The sequence below is a fragment of the Oenanthe melanoleuca genome, chromosome 8 (genome assembly GCF_029582105.1).
Source record: "Oenanthe melanoleuca isolate GR-GAL-2019-014 chromosome 8, OMel1.0, whole genome shotgun sequence".
Lineage (NCBI taxonomy): Eukaryota > Metazoa > Chordata > Aves > Passeriformes > Muscicapidae > Oenanthe > Oenanthe melanoleuca.
Genome location: NC_079342.1, coordinates 26,890,429 through 26,911,374, shown reverse-complemented (window position 1 = coordinate 26,911,374; position 20,946 = coordinate 26,890,429). Strand labels below are relative to the sequence as shown.

Here is a 20,946-nt window from a genome sequence, read left to right as displayed (position 1 = left end):
TGTTGTTTATTTAAATTTATATTAACGTGCAGAATTTCTAAATGGTGTAGCAATTTTTTTTTTTTTTTTTAACTTCCTGGACTCTATTTGTATTGGAAGGCAACTTGTACAACATGATGTGAAAATACCCTCATATTTTCTAGTTATGCTTTATCTGTCTGGCTCTGTGGTGACCCTCTGACCAAATAATATCCTCAGTCACTTAGATATCCTCATTATAACCATTAGGTTAAGTGCTGAGCAGAAAATGTATATACTGTACTTTAAGTTTCTAATCACTGTGGCAGAGTTTAGATTGGTGCTATCTTTTTTTAATGGCCAGCAATTCAGTTTCTTGGATGAGGTGGTTAATTGGTTCTTTACTGTCTGTAGCCTCAGCAAAGCCTTTTTTTTTCCTTTCGTGTTTGTGAAAACCTCTTACCCTCTATTCTTAGTGTTGTTTTTTTTTTTGAGAGGAAATAGCAGAAAAAACTACAAAGTGCATGTGATTTTGCAGGGATTTAGAATTAAAAATCGCTTTTCCAGTGCAATGAAAAATCCCAATGAAGCAAGAATGTGTAAACGAATCTGAAACTCCAGCTGAGCTCTGAGTCCTAAGTTGAGGAGAAGGGCCATTTGGGCTATGTGAGGGAGTGAAATTTAAGGAAAATTCAGCTGGAGACTCTTCATTTGTTGCTGGTTTCCAGCCATAGAGATTAGAAACTTATAATTATCCTTTAGCACAATTATGATGATTCTCATGTGTTCACCTGCCACCAGCTGCTGAAGCTGGGTAAAAAAAGCTCCTGTAATAATGTAAGACAACGAAATAAGGAGAATTTAGGAATATTGCATTAGGCAGCTGGAATTTTATCTGTTTGAAAGTGCTGTGGAACTGCTATTTCATGGATCTGAGCTGAGGTGCCATGTGAGTAAGAGATGTTTGTGTGCAGAGTAGCTGCAAAATCAGCTGGTTTTTTATTAAAAATATGAGCTAGAGAGTCCCAATGTGTACTGAGAGTGGTGTGCTGGCTGTCCAAGAACTGAGCAGGGACACTCCAGGTTGTGAGAGCAATCCCATTCCAATGCCTGAGTGCTGGATGTTGCAAAAAACCCTCTGATTTTCTTTGAGGAGGAGGGTTTCAAGTGCTGAAGTGCCCTTTTGACTGAGAAGGGGACACTGGGGACTCGGGTTTGTTTGGGCTGCCGAGGGGAGGAAATGCCAGAGCTGCACTTTCACCTTTTGGAGTGGAGGTTGTTTTCCTTCTTAATCAAATTGAGGCCGTGCTGGTCTGCTCTGAGCTCTGGGCTCCAGCCTTGGGAAACTCATTCCTTGTGGGTCACTGATTCTGGGGAGGAGGGAGGCCTGATATCTCTCTCCTGGGAGGTGTGGTGGAAAGGTCATGTGCAAAACAGGGAGAAATCTATTTGTTTCCTCTGCCAGGTACTCACTCCTGTGCTCATTTAGCTCGGGTGTTTGCAGATGATGAATCCAGCCCTTGAAAATCTGCTCCAATATTAAGTTTTTTGGAAAGAGATGGAACCAGTTTTGGATTTCTGCAAACACAGGTGCCATGGTGAAAAATAAGCTGAGTTCTGAAGAAAAATTAATCCAAGCCCTGAAAGGACTTACTTTACTAACAATATTAGTATTGGGGTTGCAGATATAGCAAGTCCTTGTAGCTCAGTGAGTTTGTCTCAGAACTTGTTAATGAAATAGTTTTAGAAGAATTTTCTTTACAATGAGGGTGATAAAACCCTGGCATAGGCTGTCCAGAGAGGGCCCCATCCCTGAAAGAGTTCAAGTTGAGCAAGTTGAGGCAGTCCCTGCTCAGTGCAGGGCTGGACAGGGTGGCCTTTGCAGGTCACTTCCAACCCAAAGTATTCCATGCTAATAAAGTGGCAACTGAATTTGTGTAAGACAGGAAAAAGTCACTGCTCTTTTACAGAGAAATAGTGTGGGATGAAGCACATTGTGAAGCATCAGTGAGCTGGGCAGGCTTTGGGGAGGACAGGGAGCAGCAGAAACCTCAGAGGGGCCAAAGGCATTCCCAGCAGGAGCCTGCCTGGCTGTAGGAGCCTCTCTGGGCAGCTGCAAGCCCAGGGTGGATAAGCTGGTTTGCAGCCATCCCCATCCCCACAGGGAGCCATGAACACTTATGTTAGCTGTGCTTACAGCACGTTATTCCTTAGCTCTGCACTTACACAGCACCACTAAGCACCTGCTAATGCTCTGGAGGATTTTTAACCGTGCACAGCTTGATTAAATACAAATGGAGCCAGATCTGCAGGGGAAATGTGGCTGTAGTCACACAAACCCCCGTGCCTCATGTGGGGTTTGTGTATCCAAACCAGCTCCTGGTGATCCCACCACACTTTCTACCTGTGACCAGAACAGGGTAGGACAAATGCCCGCTCGAGGCACTAAAATTTCCCTTGCTGCTTTACAGAGGTTAAATAAAAGCAAGGGATGTGTTTCCTGAGCAAGTCCCTCTGATTTACAGCCTTGTGGGCAAGAGCAGAGCCACTTCCATTTGGAGAGCAGTTTAGAGAAGGGGCACAGCAGCAGTGAAACAGCTTTGAACTCTGCAAGGTGCTGCTGAAATGCCTCCCTTGCACTCTGTCCCACTGGGATCTGCTCCCATAACTCCTGTGGGAGCTGTTGGAAAATCCTTATGGCTTTGTGGTTTAGGGCCAGCTGTGTGCCAAAGGCTCACAGGGAAAGGGGTTGTCCCATCCACTGGGAATGCTGGGTCCAGCCTGTTCCTGGGCTCTGCTGGGATGGCAGGTACTGGTGAGGCTGGACTGGGAATGCTCCCCTTGGGAAGAGGCCAGTGGAATTGCAGCTGGAGGCCGAGGCAAGAGGGGAGCAGTGCTCTGAGTAAATTGTCAGCAGCCTTTCTGTGTGTCCTCCCCTCGCCTCCGCTTTCTCCTCACCGACATATCAGCGATGTTTATTAAGAGATGACAAGTCTATCAGGCCTCATAAGCAGCCTTTCACAAGGAGGAGATCTTATATCCAGAGAGCATCATCAATCTTGTCTCTGCTCTGCTCTTCTGAGCAGCTGATAGCGAGCAAGGCTCCATCCTCTTCCCCCTCCTCCCACCCCTTCCCCTCTCCTCCCCTTCAGCCCTCTGCAGCACAGCGGGAGCCACGGAGGAGAGACTGGATTTGCATAAAGTGTTTGTGCTGGAGACGGGGAAGGAGCAGGAGAAATGCAGCCCCACTGCCTGGGCTGGAGGTGGTCCAGGGATGCTGGATGAAGTGCACCCCAATCTGCAGCCAAAGGCTGCCTGATTTTGGGGGGGATTGACGCTGAGCAGGGGCAGAGACCAGAAAATTGCTGAGGCTGGTGCTGTGCTGGTGGGGGCCAGGTGAGGAGTGATGCTGCAGTCCAGCTGTGCCCTGGTGATGCTCCTGCCCAGAAAGAGCCATGCAGACCTGTTGTTGCCCAGAGAAACTGTGATTGCCTCATCCCTGGAGGTGTTGAAGGCCATGCTGGGTGGACCTTTGAGCAGCCTGGGCTAGTGAAGGTGTCCCTGTCCATCCAGATAATTAGATTATCTCTGAGGTCCCTTCCAAGGCAGGCCATGCTGTGATTCTGTGACTCTTTCATCTGAGCTGGGAGCTGTGGCTGTTCCCTGGGGGCAGAGGGATCCTGTGCAGGCTGAGCAGATGTGCTGTCCTTTAGCATGTGAGAGGCAGGGTCAAATCCACAGCATAACATGCAAGGGCTCAGAAATCCCCTCTCAGAGCAGGAATCACCACTTCTGTTTTACAGAATTCATGCTATCTTGTAAGCAACTTTTTTTTTTTTTTTTTTTTTTTTTCATGATCTGCACGCTTGACATTCATGGTGAGCTGATAGGTTGGAAAAAACACTCTTACCTTTTCTCCCTGACCAAATTAAGTTTCTAGTTATTCCCTCTGCCTCCATTTTCCACCTCCTTCTTTTTTTTTCCTTTTTCCAATTCTTAAAATTCCTTTCCTCTGCTTTTATCTGAAGACCCTGACTGTTTAGGACTAAATTTTGTGTGCAGATCCAGCCCTGAACAGTCAGGATGTGCTAAGAAAAGCTGCCCACAGCCTCTTAGAAATCCTTCTCTCACAGCTCTGCTCATGCTGGCAATGCCTTGGTCTCAGGGGAGAAGAGATGAGTTTACTTTTGGGAGCTTGTTAGGTAGCATAGCAGTGAGCTTTCCCCACAAAGTTTTTTGTTCCCTGGTGTTTCCAAGAGTTTTATGGCAGAGAGAAGGAACTGAGTGCCCTGTAGGGGAATGGGTTTTAACTTGTGGCAGCTCAGAGCTGAGCCTGGATGCCCTGAGCTCCCTGTCTCCCATTGCTGGAGACGACTATAAAATCACCTTTATCAAATATATATAAACCTCCAGCAAGGATTTAGACTATCAGGCTTGCAAGTGTGGGACGAATGTTGACACATCCTCGTTAAAAATGTTGCTAAACCTTGCATATCTGATGTGCTTTCTTTTCTAAACTAAAAACTGTAGACAGATAAATATAACCAAGGATGCACCTCACCAAGTTTTGCAGAGACAGACAGTTTCTGTCTGAAGATGCATCAGAAGGAGCTGGCAATTTCAAGGAGTTCCCATTAAAACTTTATGATGAGAAATTGAACACAAACCTCACAGAATATTTAAAGCATTAAAACTAACCCTGTGTGAAATTTCCCACCCATCCTTTCAGGAGCAGGCAGGAGTTTATGCTCCATTTTAAGGCTCCTCAAGCACAGCCTCAACCAGGATGGCACAGGAGCTGCTTGTGTTAACAGATCCTCATGGGACATGTGGTGGAGAGAAATATGAGGCTTTCTTGGAGGCATTTGGAGTCTGATCCCATTCCCTTGAGCTCAGTGGGAAATCTGTTACTGTGCACAGCACCGTACCTGGAGCTCAGGTCCCAAGCTGCCAAAAGAATTTGGCTTGGATTGAAAAAAAACAAAAAAAAAAGCTGAGGTAAAGGACTGGGAAGAGGAGAGGTGGCAGAAAATGGCTCTCAACTGAGTAAAGGCCTGTCAGGAAGGAAATTATTTGCTGCATTTTTATTGTTTAGGTGCGAAGGGATGGTGGGAGTTGCACCAAGATCCTTTTGATTCAGTCTGGTGTTTGTGAGGGCTCCAGCTCTGTGTGGGTTAGTGGAAGGTGGAGGAAACTGAAGAGCAAGCAGCTGCAGGGGGGACTTATTCCCATTCTTCTCTGTCTTTCAAAGGTCATTGGAAGCCCAAGGGTTTATATCCCTTCCAAAATTCTGTAGCATTATGATTAGGTGTCATTAAACTTGCTGCCTATAATGTGCCAACATTACCCTTTTGATTCATACACATTTTCCTCCTGTCCTTTTCCTTGGGAGTGGGGAGGGAACAGCCTGACACATCTTTCCTCTGCCCTGGATTCCCAGGATCCTGTGCCAGCATCGTGAGCCCAGGTTTGCTGGCTGTGCTAGGGAGACAACAACTTGTGCTGCAGCTTTTGTTTTTGTGAGGTCTCTATTTTCTCAAGGAAGCTGCTGGTTAATAATGGACCTTCCAGAGGCAAAAATAGTAATTCCTGGATTTGTGGGAAGCACTGGACCTGCCACAGCCATGCAGCATCATTGGTACCCACAAACCTGGGAGTTTTGAACTTTCTGTGCTTTCTGACACTGACCCCCTGGAGAACACTGCTTTTGACTTGAGGCCTTGGAGAAGGCTCTTAAATTTGGGTGATGGAGTTAAAGTCATGTGTAGTGAGAATAGAAGTGTGTGATTTCATATGGTGAAGAGTTTTGAATTTAAGGTTTTTAGAGTATAGTAATAGGTATGGGACAAGATGGAGGATTTTGGGTGTTGTCTCTTTTCTGTCTTCTTTCTTCTTCATGCTTTCAGGCAGTAGTTTCTTGTTGGATAGTTAGTGCTGTACTGCAGGTCACAGGAGTTTGGTTATTGGGTCAAAAGTATAAATAATATAGATGTCAGCTCTTTATTGGACTGTTTAGCTTTAAGAGACCTTGTAACTAGCTGAATTCACCTCCATTTTGCTCATTTTTCACTGGTAGCTAGAAGTGTTGCAGAACTCTCTGTACTTTAAATAAGATTTAATAAACAACCAAGCCTGAACACAAGAAAATCCGTCTCCTTCGTGATTTTAATCCTGGCTCTGACAGTGAAGACAGAAGAAAATGAGGACAAGCCACTAATTAAGCGGTGCAGTTACCACATTTACAAGTGGTGCCCTGTGTGAGGAAGAAAAGCACCTGTTTTACACCACATTTTACACAGCATCACCTGACTGAGAGAGGTGCTGTGTCCCCCTCTGGCCACTCCATTGCGGCTCAAACTGGGCCACCAGCCAGGGGAGCAGGTAGCACTGAGGGAAATCAGGTATTGCAGGCTCTCCATCACCACTGTACCTCTGTTTTGGTCTTCAAGGGGCTCCACATGCTCCATGTCCCCTCTCCTGGAGTAGATGGGCACAGGGTTTTTCTCACACCCATGCAGCACTTGGTCACTGATGTGTTTTCCCCCCTCCTTTGCTATTCTGGACATTTGCTTCCCTGGGCTGGGCCTTTGCTAGGAAGAGGCTGAGGGGGTGGAAGAGTAGTTCATGTAGTTCATGTCCAGCCAGCACTTTCTCCATCAAATGGGCTCAGTGGCTCAGCCTCCTTTGGACAGCAATCCATCACAGGGATTCCCCAACCTCCCTGTGCATGCATGGCTGGGAAGATGGGCAGCAGCAGCTCGGGGGATGGAGCTGGAATTACTGTCCTGTCCCCTGAGTCCATCAGGTCTGCAAGGGTCACTGCCAGGAGAGGCCACTAGAGAAGCACATGGAGCCCCCAGCCAAGTTGTCTTATCCTTTGCTGTTGCAAATCACTTTCCTTGTCAGGGAAGCTGTCCTGGGCCATGGGATCACAATCTGTGCTCCACAGGGAGACCCTGCTCTGTGCAGGCAGTTTTTGAGAAGCTGCCAGGAGACCCTGGATTTTCTGGAGTGGCAGCTCTCTTGGAGCAAAATGTCTTTTTCACTGCTGCAGAAATGGGTACTGTGGAATCCCACAGTTTTTGTCTTGCTGCCATCAATGGGGAAGAGGGAAGGAGTGAGAGTTTGCTCCATCACTTCGATGCCATTTAGGTTTTGCCTTTTTTCTTTATACACTCTCTGTATTCTTCACACATATATTTGTAGCTCTGTAGTCTGTTGTATTAGTGACTCGTTTTCCCAGTACTTTTCCATGGTCTTTCCCTAGGCAGAAACACCAAACAAATCCCAGAGCTCCAAACCCCACGGGTACAAGACCCCAGAGCTGTCTTGGTTCTCCTGGGAACCAAGGTTGAGAACAACTCTTTGAGTTACATTTTCATGGACAAAGTACAACTGGTGCTGAAGGGGGGGTCCAGGGAAAGGGGGGATTGCATCACCACTTGTCCTGCTAATTGGTGCCTTTTATCAATTATACTAATTTCCTAAAACCTATAAAATGTACACAACCCTGGGGGGAGTGGGCTTTTGTGGACATCTTTCCACAACTCCCTCTAGAGGCCTTCAAATAAAGATCCCCTTTTATATCAAAATTATCTCGAGTCTCATTTCCAGGTTGGCAAAAAGGCAACAACTTCTGTTTGCTCTAAAGCACATGCTGACTCAGGAATAAAATCCCCTTCCCGAATTAGAAATGCCACAGTGATGAACCAGCCAGCTCCACGTCTGGTTTTTGCTCAGCTGCTGAAGTTTCAGTGCTCTGGCTTCCAACACCAGCACGGCTGTGGCTGTGCCATGGCTGGTGGACCCCAGGAGCCTGGGGCAGCCTGTGGGGGCATTCCCGTCTCCTCCCAAACGTGGAGAAGAGCAGCTGCAGCCTCCAGGAGAGCCTGTTCTGTCAGCTCTTGGAGGAGCCCGTGGGTAATTGCCTCTCCTGTCTGCTCCTGGCTGCTGCTGCAGGTTCCAGCGCTCGGATACATCACTCAGAATTCCAATGGCACCTTGTCAGGTCAACATGCTGCAGCATGGGAAGGGATTTTACATCCTAAGGACTCTGGTGTCATTCCTGGCTGTGCTGCTCACCTTTCTTACCTGCTTGGAGGTGGGTTTCCCTGCTCTGGGATTATAGCTGTGCTGCTCTCCTCTCTCCAGACCTCTTGAGTTGCCACCTCAGTTTGGTCTCACGTTTGGGATATTCTGTATTGTGCTGGATGAGCTGGAAATGGCAGCAAGAAAGAAGGTTGAGATGAAAGAAACTCAGAGATCACTATAAATTGCTGTAACCCTTCCTTTACCTGATGTTAGCACCTTTACAGTGGGAAAACCTTTTTATAAGGTTCAATCAGATGTTTTACCAGCTGTTTTTGAGTGCTCAGCCTTGGCTTAGAGTTTGAATCTGTGCTTTAATTGGCCTCTGTCTACAGAGCTGGGCAATGCACCCTTTGCTGTGCAAAGCTGCATCAGATTTGAAGAGCATTTTCTGTCCATAGAGAGAAAAGTCCTGGGGGAAACTTGTACCTGCCTTTGGCAGCACTGGGGAAGGACTTGAACTGCATCTTGCTCTCCCTGAGGTGGCTCAGCTGCCTGGATGTTTTGTACAGCCTGGCCGGGAAACAAACCTAATCAAACAGCACGGTCTGGAGAAAAGTTTCCTTTTCTGTAGTGCTGGCCAAGGACCAGTGTGTGGTCCTGTCTGTCCTTCCTGGCTGTCCCAGTGTGACTTGAGCTTGGTGAAGGAATGGCACAGACCTTCTGCAGAGAAGGAAGAACCCTGGTGCAGACAGATGCAGAAGTGGCTGAAACAAAAATATTTTAAGCTGGGGAGAGCAGGGTGGGCTCTGCCCACCACGAGTGCAGAGGGGGGAAGTGATGGGGTAAGGAGAGTGCCAACATTCCTGTGCCTCAGTGCAGGTGTTCTGCTTCTGTCTCAGCATTTTGCTTCCCCCATGCCTGCCATCAGCCTGTTGGTGGCTGGGGGACATTGGATGGAACTGGGGTGAGCACAGAAGCACCAGGCATGCCAGCACTGGAGCCAGGGTGACAAGGGTGGCAGGTAAAAGTCTCCAAGGGTACAATCCTGGATTTGGGGCAGGGTTGGGAACAGGGAAGTGCCTCTCTTTGGAGTGATGCTGAAACTCGATACGGAAAGCACGGCACTGGGATTTGGAGGGTGACGTTGGGATTCGCCAGGGGGGTTTAAAATGCATTTAAAATAAATGTATGTGCACTCTGGGCGCTCTGCAGGACTGTTACCCGTTCGGCCAGGAGGTGGCTCCGGAGCTCGCTGCGGAGCCGGGCACAGCGCGCAGCCAGGACAGGCAGGGACAGCCTCGGAGCGTCCCCGGTTGGCGGAGGAAGGCAGATGGAGCTGCCTCGGAGCTTCCAGACGGGATGCGTGCGTGTCCTCTGGCACACATGTGCAGCACAGTCCCTGATGCAATGTTTAGGAAGTGGGGAATATGCTCCTGGTGCTGGTAGCACAAGCTTGGCTCAGGCTGTCCTCTGGGAGCGGGGATGACTCCGAACGTGGCACCACACCAGATGTAGGCTGCTCTCCAGAGCTCCAGACCTGTGGGGAAAGTTATTTTGTGAAAGCCACTCTGAGATATACAAAAGATGAGCTTCCTTTGTGCTTGCCACGGTCCTCAGTGTCCTGGTTTGAAGAACAGGTGTCTGCCAATAAAGGCAGGAGCTTCTCTTGAAATGGAGAATGTAAACCCTCTCCCTCCAAATTATTATAATTTTGAAATTAAGGGGCTCTCAGGCAAAGATATGGGAATTAGGAATCACAGCTCTTCACTAGCAAAATTAAAATAGAAATACAGTATTACAAAGAACAATCCCAAACCCTGCCAGAGTCAGAATCCAAGCTGACACCCGTCAGTCAGTCAGGGTGTTGGCACAGTCCCATTCAATGGTGGCTGCATCCTCCTGCAGTGGCAGATGTGGTTCAGCTGGAGCAGTGCTCCTGGAGAAGGTGCAGTTTTCCTCTGAAGGTGCAGGGATGATGTGGAAAGGTCTGGCTTTCCTCTGGAATGCAGTGGGAAGAAGGTCCCTTGGTGTCCAAAATGTCAGTTTTTATCTGGGTAGGAAAGGCTTGGCTGCTCCCCTGGCTGGAGCATCTCCCAGTGGGATGATGGAATTTTATCAGTCATGCAGTGGGACTGGATGGGCCAGCAGCAGATGATATCTTCCTGGAGGGAGGATGGGCTGTGGGAAAGATAAAGAACACTGCCCTACCTGTTTTTAATAGATGGTGATAGAATACAAACTTCTGGGCACATCCTGCATTGCAGCCTAAGACACCAGGGATGTAGGGCCTGAGGGGCAAAGCAGGGAAAGCCTTGACAGAAGTACAGAGAAGCATCACTGCTGTCTAGGAAGATGTTGGCATCCCAGGCTCTGGAGTCTGTGCCAAGACTTGTGCCTGGGACACACAGGGCTGCCAAGACTCAATGACTTGCTCTCTGTCATCCTTGGGCAGTGCTGTGCCCCTGGCAAATGGAAAACTCCAGGCATTAGTGCTCCTGCATGAGTAGAACATGATCACAGTAGCCCAGAGCTCTCTTCATGGTGAAACTTTGGGATGCTCTGGAAGCAGAGAATTTCTGCTCTGCTCTTAGTGCTGTGATATGCTCTCTTCTATGCTGAGGATACAGAGAAAATCTGTACCTGGAAATCTAAGTAAGTCCACACTTTGATCCCCTTTAGGAGCTCAGAGAGGATGTGGAGGGACCTTTTATAGCAAAACTTGGAATTCACATTTTGAAGAGCAGGAGGGATGGTGAAAGTCAAGTGGGACAGGACAAAGAGAAGAAGCAGGCCTAGAGCTCACCTAGAGATGTGTTTAGTTTGTTTCATGGAAGCACTGAGGTCTGACACAGCTTTGTCTCTTTATCTGCAGCAGCCCAGCCGTGCTGTTGGCAGCTCTGTTCCCTTTCTGTCTGGTCTGAGACTAACAGAGAACCTTGCACTAACTTTGTGGGTTTGGAGTTAAATGCAAAATGCTTTGCCTGTTGACCTGCAGAAGTCTGTGGCAGGACCAGGGGCTGCAGCTGAACCTCAGCCTCCTCTGCAGCCATCCCTGGGAGCCAGGACCAGCAAATGGCCCTGCTGTGGGGTACTGGCTGTTTGCTCTTCATTTCCTATTTGCTGGTGAAAGCTGGGGGAAGAGTAAGGGCTTTAATTCAGTTCTAGAGCCTCTGCTGGCTACTGCCTTGTGCTTTGCCAGTGCTGTGTGAAGTGGAGAAAGGGGATTATTCAGCATCACTGGTCCCAGTCTTCAGTCTGGGAACAGATTTTTGAGGACACACCTCAGCCCCAGATCCTTATTTGCTAAATGAGCTGGATCTAGAATTGCAGCTGATTTGTTTCTCATTGAGAGCTGTAGGGTGAGACCTTCCTCTGTGGTCTGAGATAAGCTGCAGGTACTGAACTGAGAAATCCAAACTTATTTCAGGATGTGCAGTGAAGCCTGTCTGCTCTCTGCCTCTCTGTGGCTTCCTGGAGAGCTGGAGAGGAAGAGGAGGGATTCCCCAGGCTCCATGTGAGGTGCAACTGTAATTCAGTCTGGCTTGCTGGACCCGGAGTCCACTGTGGGCTGTTGAAGGCATGCTTGCTCTGCTAGGGTTAAATACTTACATGAAATCAATACAAGTTTTATTGCCACCACGTGATGTCAGCTGGAACTCTGCCACCCGTCATAGAAGCTGTGTTAGGTCTCCCCCCTCCAACTACAGGACAGATATATTGGTCTAGACAACTGAAAAATAGTGGTATATTGGGAGGCTGTGTTTTCATTATGTAAATGGAGCTCTACAGGAGGATTAATTGATTATTCAGTTACTATGGATCTGTCTTGGATGCCCTGGCAAGATGAGAGAACCTGATGGAAGCTCTCCAGTGGTGCTGTGTGGTTGAAGGAGTCCTTGAGCACCCCCTGCTCCCCTCCAGGCAGTGCACAGCATGGATGTGTTGCACAATGCTCTCCCCACTACAGGAATTGCTTCCCAGAGGGGTGTAGGTGCCTTCATGCTCTTGACTGGTCACCATATCCTGCTACAGGCAACAAATCTTGCAAGAAATAGTCAGAACTGACCTACTTCATGTTTGGAGGGACTCACCTGTTGACCAAGTTGTGCTAATGGCAGCTGGAGACCATTCAGAGGGATCCTGAGTCAATGCATTGCTGCAAGTGCTGGGAGCTGCTGAGATAAATCCATTTTTGGAGACTGGCTCCTAGCTTCCATGTATTGTTTTAGCCCCAGCCCAGCAAGTGAATGATCCAGATACAGATGGGAAAGATCAGCTGGGGGGAGGAGAGCACCATGATTTTGTGATAGGTACAAATATCCATTTCATGGGCTGCTTGAGAGCTCTTTAGAGTAGATCTTAGTGGACAGTGTGAAGCTCCAGCTGAATGTAGTGCTATTGAAGGTCAGTGTCCACAGAATATTTTGGATTTTTGAATATTTTGGAGTGTGCATCAGCTGCTCACAGGAACTGTGTGGTTGGTGCTGTTGTCCTGCTCTCATTTTTAGGTGATATCTGGGACATTTTAAGAGCTGTCCTGTAAACATGCTGAGGTTTTCACTGCTGCCTGCATCACTGGGGTGTCCAGGTGTGGGGACAGCTGTGGGGCAGCTCTGCTCCCTCCCTGTGGCCCTGGAGCATTGGGGTTTTTTGTGGGTAAGCAAGCAGGGCTCTCATATCTTCATAACTAGATATGTCCCTTCTGGTCAGACAAACACATTATAGCACAGGGAGTATTTTCTGTCTCAGAAATACCTGCACTGCCCTCCCCAGCAGTGGGAAATAGACCTGCACACTCTGTTGGGTTCAGGTTGCTGCAGGAAGAAAGGACAGCTGCAGTGAGATGGATGCACTCACTTTCTGCTGTCCTGCTGTGTGGGATATAATTGCTTTATCCTTCTCTGTTCTTCCAAAACCATTTCGATATTGCTGCCCAGATCAAATTTTGTGAAGAACATTTTAAAGCAAATCTTAGCCCTTGGCCTGAAATACATCACCTGTGGAAAGTTTTACAAACAATCCTGATATTTGGAGTCTGGGTGTGGAAAAGCTGTGATATTGGACAAGTGGAAATTTAGATCCTTATAAGTGCAGATACTGGAGCAGAGGGTGATGTATCCTCAGATTTGGGTGGGGAACAAGTCTTTGGGAATTGGAAAAGTTCTAGTGTTGAAAGGAAGACCTGCTTATGCTGCTGAAACAAGCATCGTGTTTCCATGCCTGTAAAATGGGGAAAAATTAAAATTCAGCTGTGTCAGTAAGTGTAACAAGGGCAAGAAACTTTGTGGAGCCCCATGCAAGGACCAAAGGAGATGAGATTCTCCTTTTTCCATGAGGAGAGAGCAAGCTGTGGCCAAGTACCCCCTTTTGGGGTGACAGAATTGCATGAGGCTGCTGCAGTGATAGCTGTGAGATGGTTTTTGCACTCACACCCTGATGCTGTGGAGCCAGCAGAGGAGACTAATTGTTAGACTGGCAAGTCTTTAGGTCAAGGATTCCACTGAAATTGGAATTAGTGTAATTTATTTCATTGAAACTTGCTGCTCCTTTGTTCAGCACTGGCTGTGGAGCTCCTGCTTTGTGTTGCTGACTCTTTTCCTGAAGTCACCAAGCTTTAAGTGCAGAAACTTTGCAGACACCAGGCTTGTTTGCAAGGCAGACATGCATTTCCACATCCTGTCTCATGGATTCCCGGACAAAGATGTTTACAGGGAAAAAAAAAAAAAGCACTAATGCTATACTAGGAGGGGGAAAGCATAATGTATTCTTCAAATGTTTGTATGTCAGCAAAACGCCTGCAAACCATTCAATAGATTAATCCTGTAGCTGGCCTAAAAGGAATGGATTTCTAGCCATAACTGAGATTGGGAAAAATTGATTTCCATGTTCTTGTTGACTGAATAAGATGAAAACAACTGCCTTGGCACTCATTACTAGGCCAAGAATTCAAATCTCTGCTGCCAAACTGCAGAGCTGGGCTGAACACTAGAACCAGCCCAGCTCAAGAAGTGATGAAAAAGGGGCTTTTCAGAAACCAAATCTTGCATATTTCCCATCGTGGGAATGGGATTTGCAGCAGATCATGGCTGCTAAAGCACCCACCCAGTGGCTTTGTGTGGATGTGTGGCTGGATGCTTCAGTCTCTCAGCCCAAACTGTGAAGGCACTTCTGGTAATCAAAAATGTGAGAATGGCTTGGTTTAGGCTGTCCATCTAGCTTTAGTGTAAAATTTCATTTCAAGAAGCAGCTCAAAACAAGAAATTTAAATGTGTTTAGGTCCCATGGAAGATACTTCTAAATTTACTGTTAGGGAACTCTTAGTAAGGGGATAATGAGGGAATAATGCCATGGCTGACTTGGAAGAGCTCATGGTTTTCCCCACCTCTGACAAAAGACAGTAGAAAAGATGGGAGAAAACACTGTCTAGGACAGGAGGGGACATCTGCAGGTGGGACAGCCACGACACACCCTCCAGACCCATCGGTGTCCCCTGTGTATAGGGAGTCTCCAGCTGGTCTTTCCCAAGTTTTTCCAGGCTGGATGAGCTGCATCCACCCAACCATCTCTTCAAATGGACTGAGGGAGAAGATCTACACTTTGTTGTTAGATCATTTCAGGAGCCTTTTTTCCCCTCTGGGACTGGTTCCCATCGGAGAACCCTTGTGCAGGAAGCAGAGAAGGCAAGGCACACAAACTCAGTTTGAGATCCTACAAATCCCAACATCTCCCACATTCTCAGTCGCTTGAGTTGTGGATTAGGTCGATCCAGAAAGGTAAATCCCTGTCCTGAAATTCCCTGGGAATCACGGCAGCTTCTGACTGACTGCAAACAGATCACTTGATAACCCTCAGTCTTATTGACACAACTCCAGAAATACGCTGCAAAGTGTAAATAATAAATGTGTAGTATCCGCACTGGAGCAAGTAAACACTGCCTGATGTTGTCTGATATTTCACTGGCAAGGTGTCCTCGGTGATGCTCCAGCAGAATAATTTTCCGAGCGAGTGGCTCGCGTGACAGGTGGATGTGCCGAGCTCACGGAGCCGGCTCTGGGAGCTCAGTGCGGGAGATGGCAGCGGGAACACCACCACAGGTCCCTCCTGCTGCTCCCAGCAGCTCAGCATGCAGCTCTGAGGAGGTGCCTGGCCAGCTCAGCCCAGGCGTGCTGACATGGGAGCGCTGCTAAAAGCTTTCCTCCTGCCTGGTGTGGATGTATCAGCTCCCGAGGATGGATGACACACGGATTAATAATTCATGCTGGAGCTATTGACTGGTGGGAGCTGATCTGAGTTCACTCTTGCTGTGGGTGAATGAGCTGCCTTCCTGCTCAGGTGCTGGGGTTGTGCAGGAAAGAGTCTCCCCATGGCCAGATCCTCTCCAAGACTGCTCCCTGTTACCCAGAGCATGCTCCCATTCTGCTTTTTGGAGGGTTGCAAATGGTTGGAGAAGGCAGACTGTTGAAGACCAGCTTTCCATAACCTGCAGGTGGACTCTTGTGCCTGCTGGTGGCTGAAATGCTGAGTTTGAAATAGTTTTTGTGATGGGGTGGTTCTCAGGATGGACTCTGCAGTTGCTCCTTGGCACCCAGCCTGCAGTCTTCCCAAGGGGATTGCAAGACAGGAAAGTGTACATTGGCTAGCCTGACCCTGAGGGAGTCGTATCCCCCTAGAAATAGATTAGTGATTTCCAAGAACTGGGAAACCGTGGCTTGCATAAATGTGAATTTAAAAGGATCAAGTGCCTTTGTGTGCTACTGTGATCCTGGATGGAGGGTGCCACCCTCATGCCATGTGTTGTACCTGTTTGGCAAAGATTTTCCTTCCTGGCCATGGGGAGACACCCCTTGCTGTACAACAACAGCCTGCAATGTCTGTAGTCATGGGTGGCAGACAGAGGAGACCAGGGATGGGTGCCCAGGAATCCTGGGAACAACAATCACAGAGCTCCCCAAGATCTGCCTGTCCTCTCCCCTTACCCTGGTGCCCAGTGTAACATTGCACTGACTTTCCCAAGGAAGATGTAAAACTGAGCTGATGGGCTTTTTGAGAGCAAAGCTCTGTTAGCAAGAGCAGGGAGGTTAACCTTGGATCCCTGCCCAAATTGAAGTGGATATAATCTCTAAGTGGCTCATACCAAAATGAAATGCACTTACTGAGGGAACGTGTCCCTCTCTCTCCTGTAGTGCTGCTGTGCTGAGCACAGAGGGGACAGCAACTTGCAGGTGAGTGAATTTTGTGCTGAACGTGTTAGGAAACAAACAGGCCTGTCTTTGTGGGTGGATGCTCTGTCTTCTAAGAGATCCAACAAAATCAGCCTGGAATCAAGAAACAAAACCAACCTAGAGGAGACCAAATCCTGGTTCCAGTCTCTGTTTTGATGGGGTCTGGATTAGCCCTGAGCTGTGCTCCCTTTCCTGCAAAGACCTCACCCATGGCATTTTCTGTGGGCCAGGGCTGTACTGCCATCCAGCTCTGTGGGATGGACAGTGCTCCAGGCTGGAACAAGACTCCAGAGGCCTTGGCTCAAAGATGGTGTTCCTCTGCCCACCCTGGAGGTGTGGGAGGGCTCACCCTGAGTAAAAGCTGTGCACCAGGAGCCTGGGGAGCAGGCAGGTGGAGTAAGATGGGATAAGCTGGCTGCCTGCATTAGCTGTGAAAGCACTGGCTGCTGGGCCCAGAGGACTAAGAGCTCTTCATGCTGCAAAATGTGCTGTAGCCATGCAGGATCTCGATGTGCCTTGGTCACCCAGCAGTTACTGGACCAGGTTCTGGGAAGCTTCCAGCCTCAGCTCCACCAAACACGTGCTCTGGCTAATGCAAATGTTGCTTTGGAGATGCTGAGAGGTTTCTCTCCCCCCACTCTCTTAAAAAGAGCATATGTTCTCACTACTAACAAGCAGGTTTGCAAAGAGTCTATTTTTAAGATGATTACAGGGTATCAGTAGCTGTTCCAGTGTCAACTGTCGGTTTTGTTTCCTTGTCGGCAGTAAACTGTTGGCAGGTTTGTGCACCAGAGGTTTACTCCTTCCCAGCTGTAATTGCACAGCACGGAAATTATCACTTGCTCTGTGCATGCCTCTGCTGCTTCATCCCTCTGAGCCTGCTGCTCGCCAGCAGCTCCTCCAAGCACTTCCCACCCGCTGAGGAGCCGTGTCGTGGCATCTCCTGCTGGCACAAGGCAGGGCCTGGCTACATCTGAGCTGCAGAGATGAGACTGGATGTGGCACTGTGGTACAAGTGCTCAATATCGGCGCTCCCTGCTCTGCTGAGCAGGGAAAGAGCCCAGAATGGGGCTCCTTTCCCACTAAGACAAATGCAAGATGAGTTTTGCAGGCAGCTTCCCTCGTCTGCTGTATAAAATTGTACCTGCAGCTCTAGCTGAGATCTTCAGGGTGGGGAATGTGGATGATTTGGTGGCTGGAGAGCTGGTGATATACAGCTGGTGAGTGTGTCTGGTGCATCTCAGGTCCCCAGCAGGAAGAGCAGCATGACAAGACTCCACCAGGCTTTTCTCCACACAGCCATGGAGAACCTGAACCTCTGATGGAATAAAGGATTTCTGCTACAGCCAAACCTGTGTTGGCCAGAGGGCACTGGAGGGTTAACTCACCCTTCCACCCTGCTCCCACACTGCTCAGCCAGAGGTGACTTATGGAGGAGGAAGCAAATAGGATCCTTTATTGAGAATTAAGGAAATAGCATTGTAAACACGTGCATCCTTTTATTATTTTTTTTTTGCAAGAGTCTAAGCAGCCCCATGATTTGTGACTGCAGCTCTGCACACAGAGGTGATGAGGGAGTGCAGGGTGAAGTGTCAGCTAGTGGGAGGAGGGCTCAGAAGTTCCATTCCTTGCCCTGCAGGGCACATCCTGTAGGAAACAGCCACTTGAAGTACACTTACTCCTATTCCCTTGACAGGGATGAGATGATGATGATGATGATGCCTGGGTGTGAAGTCTGCTCCACTGCCTTCAGTGCAAGTCCTTGGCACACCTCTGGCTTCAGACTCAGCCTTCCCCCTCACCCTGAAAGTTTCCAAGTGCCACCGAAGTGACGGGAGAGAAACAACTGTGGTGTTTCCCGGGCTGACACCTCCTGCTGAGCATCCTTCCCTGCAGGAGCGGCAGTCCCCTCGCGTTACTCTGGGGACACGCCGCCGCCGCGCTGATGGGACCAGACAGGACCCGTCACTGCGCTCATGTGTCTGCACAAAAAATCCTGAATGACACCAGAGTCTGAGAGACGAGGAACAAAGGGGAAACAAATAAAATTATCTGCTCGGTTTGGTCCCCTCTGGTCATCTGTCAGCCCGACATGGTTGGGGACTGTGGAGGAGGGCTGGGGTTTGAGGTTCTGCTGGGGCTGTGAGATGGGTTTGCTTTGTTCACATGAGACCAGCAAGGCCAGAACGCTGCTTCTGCTGGACTCTGTGGAGTCTCTGTCTCTGTTTTAGCTTGTTTCTGGTGTCCAGGCTCCTCTGGCTGGTGCCACAACCAGACCCTTGCAGTGGGGTGAAGAGGGGATGGGGCATTGCTGCTGGTGCTTCACAAGCATCCCAAGGAGAGCTTGCCAAGGTCGTGTGATTCTCTCTCCCTGCCTCAAGGTAAGATCATCTCCACCTCTGTCATTGCTGTACTAATCTGTTTCTGAAGACCCAAGGGGATACCTCCTCCACGACTTCTAAGAATCATCATTGTTACAAGCACATAAAGTGTGTTGGGTTTTTTGGTTAACTTTTCTTCCTTGCCTCGATTTTGAGCCTGTTGTTTGTGTTCTGTGGTGGCTATGGCTGAGGAAACATTTTCCTTCACGTTTCCAGGGGGCTGTTTGAAAGCTGCTCTCAGATCACTGAGGACCAACTTGGATGGCTGTGCTCCTCTGCAATGCCTGTGACAGATGTGTCACCTCTGGGCTTGCTCTCTCCAAATGGTCCATTCCTGTCTCAAAACACGGTGGCCAAAAGCAGAGCACCAGACTTATGATGAAAATCAGCCTTTAAGGTAAGAAGCTGAGATACTCTCCCTTGAACAAGATATATGGGGAACCTCTCTCATCTGAGGATGCTGACATTAAACCTTCAAGGCATCATGGCCTTAGCTCTTCAGAGCTGCCTGTCTTGTTGGGCAGGGAGATTTCTCCCAGATGTGTTTTCGTGTTTTAAATTGTCTGGCGGAGTTTTTCCCTCTCTTTCCACAGCTGTTATTTCCAGCCTCGGCAGTTGAAAGTGCTTTAAAATTGTGTGGGTTAGTGCTTGTGAAATAGTCTGGGCTGTTCATTTTCATGGGATTTAAGAGTGACTTACTGTTCGTGTCCTGAAAATTGTTTGTTTTGCCTGGAGGCCATTTTGCACAGGAACTTAAATTGTTGGCTTGACTCTCCTTTTGTGTAAGTCGTCCAAGTTGAGAGTTGTGTGTTCTATAACAGCCTCTTCTCGTCTGTGATAGCAGCATTTTGAAACCTGCCCTAATCAGGGTGTTGGGCAGCACCACTCTGAAGTGTGCTGGAACTGCCTGATTTGGAGAGAAGAGAGGTGGGAGAGGATGGGTGCATCCGATCAAGGTAAGGAGGCTACAAACACAGAGCAGCCAGACCAGAAACATGATTATATAAGCAGATTATATAAGCACAGCTGGGCTAAAACTTTGCAAAATAGTCTTTCTGGTCTTGTAGGCTATCCTCAAGCAAATTATTTGGACCTCACTGAGTTGTGAAGAACTGTCTGAGCAGAAGAAAACACAACTTTAATTAAACTGCGAAAACAAAACATCCAGTTCTTTAAAAATGCCCCAGCCTGAGTAGCTGCAGACCTGGAAAATAGCCTTAAAAATAAACAACCGGTATCTCTAATTACCCTGGAAAGCCACCACCTTCTCTTCCACAGGCAGGGGAAGCAGGCTGGGAACTAAAGGTACCAGTGTGGTGACAGCAGAGCTTAAGAGGAAACCACTGGCTCTTGTCCCTGGGCAGCCCCAGTTAAGAAAGAAATACATCTACAGCAGGCTCCAAGTCCCCTGCCTGCTGCTGGGACTGCTCACTGGTGATGACATCTCAAATATGTTTTAATAACCAGCGGCTGTTAATAAGCGCTTGCTACTTCACCAGCTTAGATGCATCTCTTTAAATTTAAACAGGATTAGATAAGGTAGGGAGATTATTAAATACCCAAATGAACATTAAGCAGATATATTGGAGGCTTAACAACTCTGCAGCAGATTGTTAAATTGCTCTAAATATTTCTCTACTAGTCTGGGGGTATTTAATTAAAACAACCCCTCTAGTCCTGTGCAACGTGCCTAGCAGGCTTACAAGCCCTGCACAGGGCAGGACATTAATTGGCAGTGTTACCATAAAGCTGAGCCATGCTCGAGGACAATTAAAAAACAACAGCCCCCCCCTCCTCCCCACCCCACCCCTCAAACCACCCCAAGCCCCTCTAATTAGTGTGAGAAATGACGACAAAACAACTCCGAGTGTCTCCAGTGACAGGTGCACAAATAACAAGGCTGATGAAAGATTTTGCAATTAAGATTGCGCTATGAAGATTAATGGGATATTTTCATAAACTGATGTAAGATTGCCTATAACCCAGTTGCCTCCACATAACTCCATCTCCTTCTCACCAGCACTCCTGTATCTCTTATTTCTCAGATTTCCTTCACCCCTGCTTTCCAGGTTGCTGGGGGTTTCCATCCCCTTATATGTCCCATCTTTCCTGGTATTTCCCTTCAGCTTTGGCTGTTCCTGTCTAAATCTTGGGTTTCTGCTCCATTTAAACTTCCTGGCTGGGTGGAAGTGGGGCTGTCCCCACGGGCTGTCCATGTGGTGCTGCTCCCTCATGGGCTGTGCCCACTCCCAGTGGATCACTGGGAGGCATTTCCCAGGTTTGTTAAGGATCCAGCTGCAGAGCACACATCTGGCTCTAAAGCCACGTGTGTCCATGGCTTTCCAAGGCCCACA

At 48.3% G+C, this 20,946-nt stretch overlaps 1 long non-coding RNA gene across 1 annotated transcript in view; it reads left to right on the top strand.

The window, feature by feature from the left end:
• LOC130256456 (uncharacterized) overlaps window positions 1–17,993 on the top strand; it is a 37,530-nt gene extending 19,537 nt beyond the window's left edge. Inside the window, exon 3 of the long non-coding RNA XR_008841120.1 lies at window positions 17,908–17,993. This is a non-coding gene — a long non-coding RNA (uncharacterized LOC130256456). The remainder of the gene's footprint in view (window positions 1–17,907) is intronic.
• The last annotated feature ends 2,953 nt before the right edge of the window (window positions 17,994–20,946 follow it).